An 8,801-nucleotide genomic window follows, 5' to 3' on the forward strand; every position below is an offset into this window, starting at 1 on the left:
TACTACACACTTTGGACTCATAGTGATCTTCCTGTCTCAGCCTCCCAAGTGCTGGGATTACAGGTGTGTGTCACCATGCCCAGTTTCAGTGGCTGGCACAGCATGTGGTACCAGGGATCAAACCTGGGTCCTTGTGCTTGCCAGGAAGGTGCTTAGATCACCAAGCTATCGCCCCAGCCCCTGACAGCCTTCTTGCAGTGCATCCTCAGGGCTTTTCTTTACCAGGTAAGGTGGGGGAGGAGGTGATGGACACCGATGGCACTGACCTCTTTCAGGCTGGGTAAGGATGCAGGAGGCCAGGGAGATAGTTCAACAGCACAAGCGCCTGCCTGGCAAGTGCAAGGTCTTGAGTTTGATTATGAGTACCAAAAAGAAGGATGTAGGAGGCATGCCATCAGAAAATGCCATCTAAGCTACCAGGGTAACTAGAGCTGAGAAACAGCAGATTCCAACATGCTGCAGTATCTGTCTGTCAGCAGTGGAGGGCCTCCAAAGTCTCCCACGTTTTTCTGAAAGAAATCCAAGCTGGGCATGTGCATCCTCACATCAAGGAGGCTGAGGTAGAAGGATTACCACAAGTTTGAAGCCAGCCTGAGCTACATTGTGAGTTCAAGACCTGTTTGAATGAGAGAGAGAGAGAGAGAGAGAGAGAGAGAGAGAGAGAGAGAGAGAGACAGACAGACAGACAGACAGACAGACAGAGAGACAGAGACAGACATACTCTGTCTTAAAATAAAGAAAAATAAAAAAGAAACCTACGTACTTCAGTGAGCTACTTCCCCTACTTCACTGTCCTCCTGTGCACCCTACACATAGCCACAACAAATGACTCACAAGTTCCTGAGTGTGCTATGAACACCGCGCCCTGCCCTTCTCTCCTGGCTGGCTCATCCTTCTCTCAGTGCTCCCTGGAGTGTGGCTTTCTGCAGCAGGTCCTGTGGGAAGGCTTCCTTCCAGTGCTGCTGCTCCTGGTCCAGCTCCCAGAGCACCCAGGCACACCTATTTCCTCCCATGAGGCTGCAACCATTGGTTTATCTGACTCCTACACCCCAGGCTGTGGGCTCTCATTCATCTCTGCTTGCCTACACCCAGCCCAGTTACCTGAAAGAGAAAACAGTGATTGTCGGTCATGCATCCAGAAGGCACTAATGCCCCTGTTGGAACAGCAGGGATAGCTGGATAAGGAGTTATAAAGTGTCAGGGGCTGGGGAGATGGCTCAGTGGAATAAATGCTTACTTGGCAAGCGCAAGGGCCTGAGTTCAATCCCCAGTTCCGCCAAAAAAAAAAAAAAAAAAAGGTATAAGGTGTGGTTTGTGGGCAAATTGTTCAACTAGAGGTCAGGGTTTGGAGTGGAAGCAAAACAAATACATCCAGTCAGACTAGCCAGAATGCACCAACTCCATGTGGGAGACAATGACAGTTGCAGGCAGACTACACTTGTGTTGGATAGTTTGACCAGGAAAAGTCCCACCTTAGAAATACACGGGCAGAATTTAAGCTGGCTGATTACCTGAGGATGTGCTTATTCAGTAATTGCTTCTGGACAGCCACTTCTACAAACCCATGCACAAATGCAGCAGCCTGTGCAGAACCCCTCACTGAAGGGACAAAGCATCCCTGACAGCATCTCTTCTATATCCAGCAGAGTCTGACTTCCTGCTGCAAGGTGTGGAAAGGAGACAGTACAACCTGGGTTGCCTGCTCACCAGCAGCAGGCCCTCCAGACCACGTAGGTATGTGGAGGTCCTCCTGCTGGTCAGAAAAATTCCTACCATTCTCACTTCCCAAGAAAAGAGGCCTAATTCTGCATTTGGCAGACTACATCTAGAATGACGGGACAAGACCTGAAGGAAGATAACTGCTGAATCTGTGCTTTCCTGGCCAGCACTCATACCCGAGGGTTGCCAGGTCTCTGGCCAATTCTCTGTGCCTTCTCTAGATGGTGAATTTCAAATGTAGAATCCACATGGGAGGCCCATTTTTTACATTAATTTTTGCATAGAGGTTTATAGTTTGTTGTTCTTTTTTTTTTTTTTTTTGGCGGAACCGGGGATTGAACTCAGATCCTTGCGTTTGCCAGTCAAGCGCTTATCCTACTGAGCCATCTCCCAGGCCCCGAGGTTTATAGTTTATACAGCATTTACAAACACATAGTTATAACTGATTTCCCACTCTGAAACACACAAACATAACATTTTCTAGAAAAAGAAACTGAGATTCAGACATACTGTGTGGCCTGCCTAAAGTTACTGTACCTGGTTAGCTGTTTAAAAGCTGAAATGTAGGGGTCGGGGAGATAGCTCAGTGGAATAAGCACTTCCCTGGCAAGTGCAAGGGCCTGAGTTCAATCCCCGGTTCTGCAAAAATAAATAAATAAATAAATAAAAGCTGGAATGTAAACACAGTTCACTCTCACTGAAGCCTACATTCCTTCTGTGTGACCACACTGCTTCCTCAACTGTTCTCCATCTGAAGTGGCCTGGTTGCAAGATGGCCAACAAGAGAGGGCAGTACCTCTACAGTTCCCACACAGTCACTCTTCTGGATCCAGGGAGCTGGAAGCGAGCAGAGGGAGGAGGGCCACCCTTGTACCTAAAGGAGGCACTACAGGGCCTTCAGTGGGGCCTCTGGAGAAAAGGGTAGGGGCCACAGGCTGAGTTACTGAACCTTCCTCCTCCCAGGCAAAAGGCAGTTCCCCATCTGTCGAGAGTCAAGCACTCTGGAAACACCCCACTACACCTCCATACTCACATGCAGGTGCTTCTGCCAGGGCCACGAACTTCCCTCACACTTGTTCTCCATCCACAGTCAACTCAGGAAAGCAGAGGAATCTGCGGCTCACAAAATCAAGTGTTTCAAACCATGGACCAGTTAGCCAGCTGCCAGCTGGGAGAGACAGAACAATTCAGGCCAACTTAAGGTCATATGAAGCAGGTTTGAGCCTTAGCTCCCATTACTCGTTGATGACCCTACATTAATCATTCACCTTTTGTGGGCCTCAGTTTCCTCATTTATAAAACAGGGATGGCAATGTTCCTCCTTCATTCATAGGATAGGTGAAGGATCAGATGTGACTGCGCTGCTGATGGTGTTCTGAAGTCTTTGCTGGCCAAAAAGAGAGGGTTCCCAGTACTGTACAGAGGTGACTTCCTGGTGGCCCAATCTTTTCAGGAATATAATGTTTAAGACAGGGTCTCGCTGGCCTTGAAATTTCCATCCTCGTGCCTCAGCCATTTGTGTGGCTGGGATTTCATGCATGTGCCGCTGTACCATGCAGGCATATAACCTTTTACACTTTCATTTGGTGGGTACTTCCTACTTGCCAGGAACCATTCTTGGGGCTTCCCAGATTAATTCTCACAACGTTCTCCCTCTTGTCCATGTATAGCACTGGAGATACAACAAGGGCTGCACATGAGCTAGGCAAGTGCTTGCTATTTCTCTAAATTACATCCTCGGTCCTTTGTTCTCCCCTTCTACTGTGGAGAAACCAAAGCCTGAAGACAGGAGGTTCCCTGAGGCCTGTTCTTTTCTACTGCTAGCTTGGCTGGAGCAAGGTTGTTTCAGGGCTTCTACAGGGTCAGAATGAGAGCCACTGCTGAAGAAGGCCCCAACTTCTCCCTGGGAGACTGAAGGAGCCACTGAATGTCATCTGCTTTGTGCTCAGGATGGATACTGGGGGTGGGGGGTGGGGAGGCACGGAAAGAAGAAACAGTAATCCTTTGGCTTAAGGATTACTCCCTGATGATACAGATTCATGTATGTGCTGTCATCTTCATGGTTCCCAAACAGTGATGATTTTGTTCATTTTTAAAATGCAGGATATGCATAGCCCCAATTTGTCAAGAATACATAATAACATCACATCATTCTTTAAACACTGTGTTTCACTGCCTTGGGGGTCTGGGGTGAACAGGCTGCTTCTAATTGGAGTTCTCTTTGTGCACACACAGGGTGAACCCCACCCCCTCAGCTGCCCAGCTCTGGGCCTGTGGGAGAATACCTGCAGCAGCCAGAAAGGAAGTGACTCAGCCAGTGGGAAGTGGGAGGGGTGCTCAGAAAGAGGGCCCTATGCCCAGGCTGCTCCCCAGCACATCCGCACCACACCATCCTCTGCTACTGCCTTTCCCCAGCAGGACTCCTGCATGCTAAGCACAGCAGGCCTGGGGCCCAGAAGTGGCCTAAACGGATGCAGCTCAGGGATCAAGGACTAGGACACAAGATTCATGATTAGCTCCACACAGGGGACTGTGTAGTCACTGATGTCCCTCTCCTCACTGCCCTGATGGGAGTCCTCACTGGGTTCCATTGTGGTTCTTTGATAGGGCAGAGCATGGGATGTGTCCAAGAGCAGTTCTGGAAGAAAGCCTCAGAGCTATACAGACAGAGGGGGACAGAAACTGTCTGACAGTTCCACTGGTAAATAGATCAGTGGAGTGAGAAACCCAGGTCCTGTGAAGGGTAAAGCAGTTGAGTTGTTCCTTGGGGCAAAAGGGCTTCACCAGCAAGCATTCTCAGGGTTTCTGAGAACAAGATCCAGGACAGCATTGCCAGACCTGCCACATGCTCTGCACCCCTTCCTTGTTTCTGGAAACAGCTGATGTGACAATAAATAATCTGTCATAGGGTGTGGGTGTCAGAGAAGGAAGGGACAGACTTAATAGCTCTTTCTCAGGCTGAGCTGGCCTGCTATCCTGCAGGATACCAGAGATGCAGTCTAGAGAAGCAGCCAAGCACACTGTCCTGTTTATGGTGGCACCTGGCTCTGCAGCAGACCTTCTGCCATGTGCAGGAATGGCAGTTACTGACAGCTCTCCCCTGTCATGACAGCCTGCTCTAGCTCACTTGGCCTAGAAGAGAAGATTGCAACAAAGGAGATCCTGGCATGAGCATGTGACCCAGGGGCCCCTCAGTTCAAAACATCAGTTACTGCTTTGTGTGGTGACTCAGCCTGGGAACAAGGCCTGCCATGGAGTCCCATGTGGAGTTCAAGTCTTGCCACACACAACAGCCCCAATTTGGCAGAGAGAAAGCAACAAGAGCCTGAAAAAGCTGGTTGAGTGTAAGGGCCATCTTCTGCCTATGTGTGACCTGGATACACGTTCAGAGCCTCCTAGGAAAAGAGACAGTGCTGCTGCTGAGGAGGATTCCTGTGAGGACTGTGGAAGCCAGCATGTCGGAGGCACTGGATAAATGTTATGCTATCTTCTATTTCAGATTTCTAGGGGCCGGGGAGATAGCTTAGTAGAATAAGTGCTTGTGTGGCAAGCGCAAGGGCCTGAATTCAATTTCAGGTTCAAAAAAAAAAAAAAGATTTCTAAAGTGACGCAGGAAAGCCCTGACTAGGTCCTGGTGCCTGTAATTCTCTATACTGTTTTCAACACAAAAATCACTGCATTTATTCTGTAAGAATGTCAATTTACAACAGGGCCAATAAATGGCTTTTCCTTAACTGCCTATATAAAAACTTAAAACTTTTACAACTTTCATGATACAGTGAATGATACAGTTCACTCTGTGAAATTTTTATGGTTGTGGTTGTTCAGAAGGGCGAGAAGCTGCCTGGCATAATTTTGGGACGAATGGCAGGCACTGTGGAGGGTCCCTCAACCTGCCATCCAGCTCATCATGTGGATGGGCCCACATGAAGGTCTCCCTGCTCTGACCGACTGTGAGGCCTAAGGGCCAGGAATCTAGACACTCTGTTGATGCATCAGTGGGAGCATATTCATTACACATCTGCTCAAGTATATATCTCAGGAGGGTATTTCTCAACCACAGACCCTCCATGGGCCCAGGAGCTCTGCAGAAAAAAAAGCATGAAACCACCACCAACAATGAAAAGGAAAATGCACATGTCCCCAGTTCAGCAATTCCAGTTCTGGGGATTTAACCTCGAGGTAGCCAAATAAACTCACAAAAAGAAATGGGTTTAAGGGGCTAGGGAGGGCTGGTGAGATGGTTCAGTGGTCTAAAGCACCTACTTAGAACAAGCTTAGCAAAGCACAGGGACCTCAGTTCAATCCCCCAGCACCACATTCCAGCCAGCCCCGCCCCCTGGTGGGCTGAGCTGGCCACACACACACACACACACACACACACACATAAATAAATAATTTAAGGGGCTAGGGAGATAGCTCAGTAGAATAAGCGCTTGCCTGGCAAACACAAGGGCCTGAGTTCAATCCCCAGTTCCATGAAAAAGAAAAGAAAGAAAAAAAGAAACAAGTTCAACAAGTGTCTCTGTGGAACCATGTGTAGCAGGAAAAAAATGAAACCACAAAAATCAAAACACCTACATACCCCAGAAAAGGAAACAATCTAAATGTTCACTGAGAAAGGACTGGTTAACTATGTTCTGTCTGTTGCAGTACTACCCAGTCTTTTAAACTAGACCCAAACCTACTGAGAAAGATGTCTAAGTTATCCAAGCGAAGCAAACTACAGTACTATTTGTATAATATGATCCTGTTTTGACTGAAAATAAAAGACTAAGGGCCGGGGAGATGGCTCAGTGGAATAAGCGCTTCCCTGGCAAGTGCAAGGGCCCAAGTTCAATCCCTGGTTCCGCCAAAATAAATAAATAAATAAATAAATAAATAAATAAATAAATAAATAAATGACTATACACTTTAAAATATGCATAGGAAATCTCTAAAACAAAGTCAACAGTGGATACCTCTAGGAAATAAGGACCAAAGAAGGAAAGGGAAAGCTTTGTTGTACATTCTTCTTTTGCATTTGACTACTTTACCATAGGCTATAATACTCCTTTTTGAAAATCTAGAGATTTTTCTGAACCCACTAGAACAGTTAAGTACAGTGGAATTAGGAGAGGCTGGGCTTCAAAGAAGGCAGACCTCAGAGGGTATGGCACGGCAGCTAAGAGGCCCAGATGGGTGAGCCCGTGTGTCCATGCGAGGGTGCATCAAACAGCCAAGGCCAACACTCCTGGTAAACTGTAGATTTTCCAGGTAGCTTCACAGCTTATCTAGAAGGACTTTCCTGCTTGCTAACTGGCATATATAAGGGCTGAAAGGTGCACACGAGACTTCTCTGGAGATATCACAGACCTGCTAGCAAAGATGTGATGGGGGCCTCACAAGAGCTGGGCCTGAGGTCCGGGCAACACACCAGGCATGAGCCTAAACAACAATAGCTGCTGTTTAAACTAGTAATTACTAGTTTGCATGCAGATATTGTTATGTCAGTGGTATAGAAGAGGAAGCTATGGTTAGAATGATTTGTTCAAAGTTATTTAGGCAACAAGTGTCAAGAGCTGTGTTCAGAAGCCAGGTGTTACTTTAGCCTTGGTCCTTCACTAATCAATAATGTGACTTCAAGGATCCTTATCCCACAGGACAGGAGGGGAAGAACTTGTAGTGGCAATTCTATTCTTCCGACAAAGAAGGAACTAGTTTAGGTTTATCAAGGTCTCTTCTAGCTCTGTGGCTTTGAATCCAAAATGCTATGTGGACTGGGATACATGGGGTTAGAGCCTGGCCAGGACTGAGGAAGGGAACAGCCTGAGTTCTAGAGTTACACAAATGCAGGCTGAAGTCCTAGCTCTGTCCTCACTGGCTGTGTAAGGGTAGGCTGGCTCCTTAACCCCTCTGAGTCTAGCCTGAAAGCAGAGACCAGCCAATATCATACTGTAGAGTACTTCACAAAGAACGGCATGGTGGTAGGAATCCTTTTTGGCTCTTTTCGTTCCTGTTTCTTTAGGAGGAAACGCTTCAGAAGAGTCAGAAGAGAACAAAGTCTTACCCCCCAAACCTGGTAATGCCATAAGTGCCATACAAACTGTAAAAGTATTCTTGTTCCCCAGAGCTGGTAGATGCCAAGATGAGAGTCCCATAACCCAGAGAATGTCAGGTTATACCAGTCTCAAGGTTTCCCAAGGAGACCGAGTAAACTTCAAGCTTAGTTATGTTTATTCATTATTTTTTTTTGTTCCTCGAATGCCTTCAGGGCACTTTTGGCCATCGGGAGAGGTGTGAGGTTCGAACTCCAGCAACCTGAGGCTGACAGCTTTGTGGAAGCAGCCACTTAAAGGCCTGAGCTAGGGCCAGGCCCCCATGTTTATTCATTATTATACCTTAATACATTTCTCAGCAGCTCTGCCCCAAACTGAAAGATAAATGGCAGGCAGGTCAGTCCCCATCTGCCAATCCCCACCTCACTTACCAGCTTATTCTCTCTTCTTTCCCTGAGCCACAGACTTCCTAAAGGCAAAAGAGCCCCAGTCTCTCTTACCAGGTGGATGGTGATCTGTAAACACTTTTTTAGAGGGGACAGCTTCATTCCAAATGACAGAAGCCCTTCTTGATTTTGCTAGCTTTGGTGCTTCCCAACAACTAGCTTCTTTGAAATCACCAAGCCTTGAGACAGCTAGCCCCTAGGGAGCCAGAAGTCACACTCAAGACAGAAGCCATAGCTGAGAGAGAATGACCACTACTGGCTGCTGCTATCTACTCCACCCAGGAACAGATGTGCTTGAACGGGGTAAGGATGCTCTAGTTTATTAAAGGAGGGCCCAGAAAGTCTTCTAAAAAGGAGCAGTAACAACCTTTTCTGGGAATTTATCCTGTAGAGATCTAAGGTGGACAAAATCATAGGCACAAAGAAAATCACTTTAGCTTTCAGAAGCAAAAGACAGAAAATAACCTGTGTTTACCATCAACAGAGAGCTTATCAGGGAGCCAGAGAGACAGTTCAGTAGAAGCGCCTGACTGGCAAGTGCAAGGTGTTGAGTTCAATCCCTGGTACCACAAAAGAGAGAGAGAGAGAGAGAGAGAGA

The 8,801-nt window shown here is 47.3% G+C and overlaps 1 protein-coding gene across 5 annotated transcripts in view; it reads right to left on the reverse strand.

Annotated features, from left to right (window-relative positions):
* Stk40 (serine/threonine kinase 40) overlaps positions 1-8,801 on the reverse strand; it is a 44,867-nt gene that overhangs the window by 29,754 nt on the left and 6,312 nt on the right. Inside the window, exon 2 of one of the 5 annotated variants that reach the window (XM_023701023.1) lies at positions 2,753-2,880. The exons of the other annotated variants lie outside the window; for them this stretch is intronic. The gene's annotated coding sequence lies outside the window, so the exon portion shown is untranslated. The remainder of the gene's footprint in view (positions 1-2,752; positions 2,881-8,801) is intronic. 5 annotated transcript variants of the gene reach the window in all.

This window comes from Octodon degus, unplaced genomic scaffold, assembly GCF_000260255.1.
Source record: "Octodon degus isolate 3935 unplaced genomic scaffold, OctDeg1.0 scaffold00130, whole genome shotgun sequence".
In the NCBI taxonomy this organism is placed as follows: Eukaryota; Metazoa; Chordata; class Mammalia; order Rodentia; family Octodontidae; genus Octodon; species Octodon degus.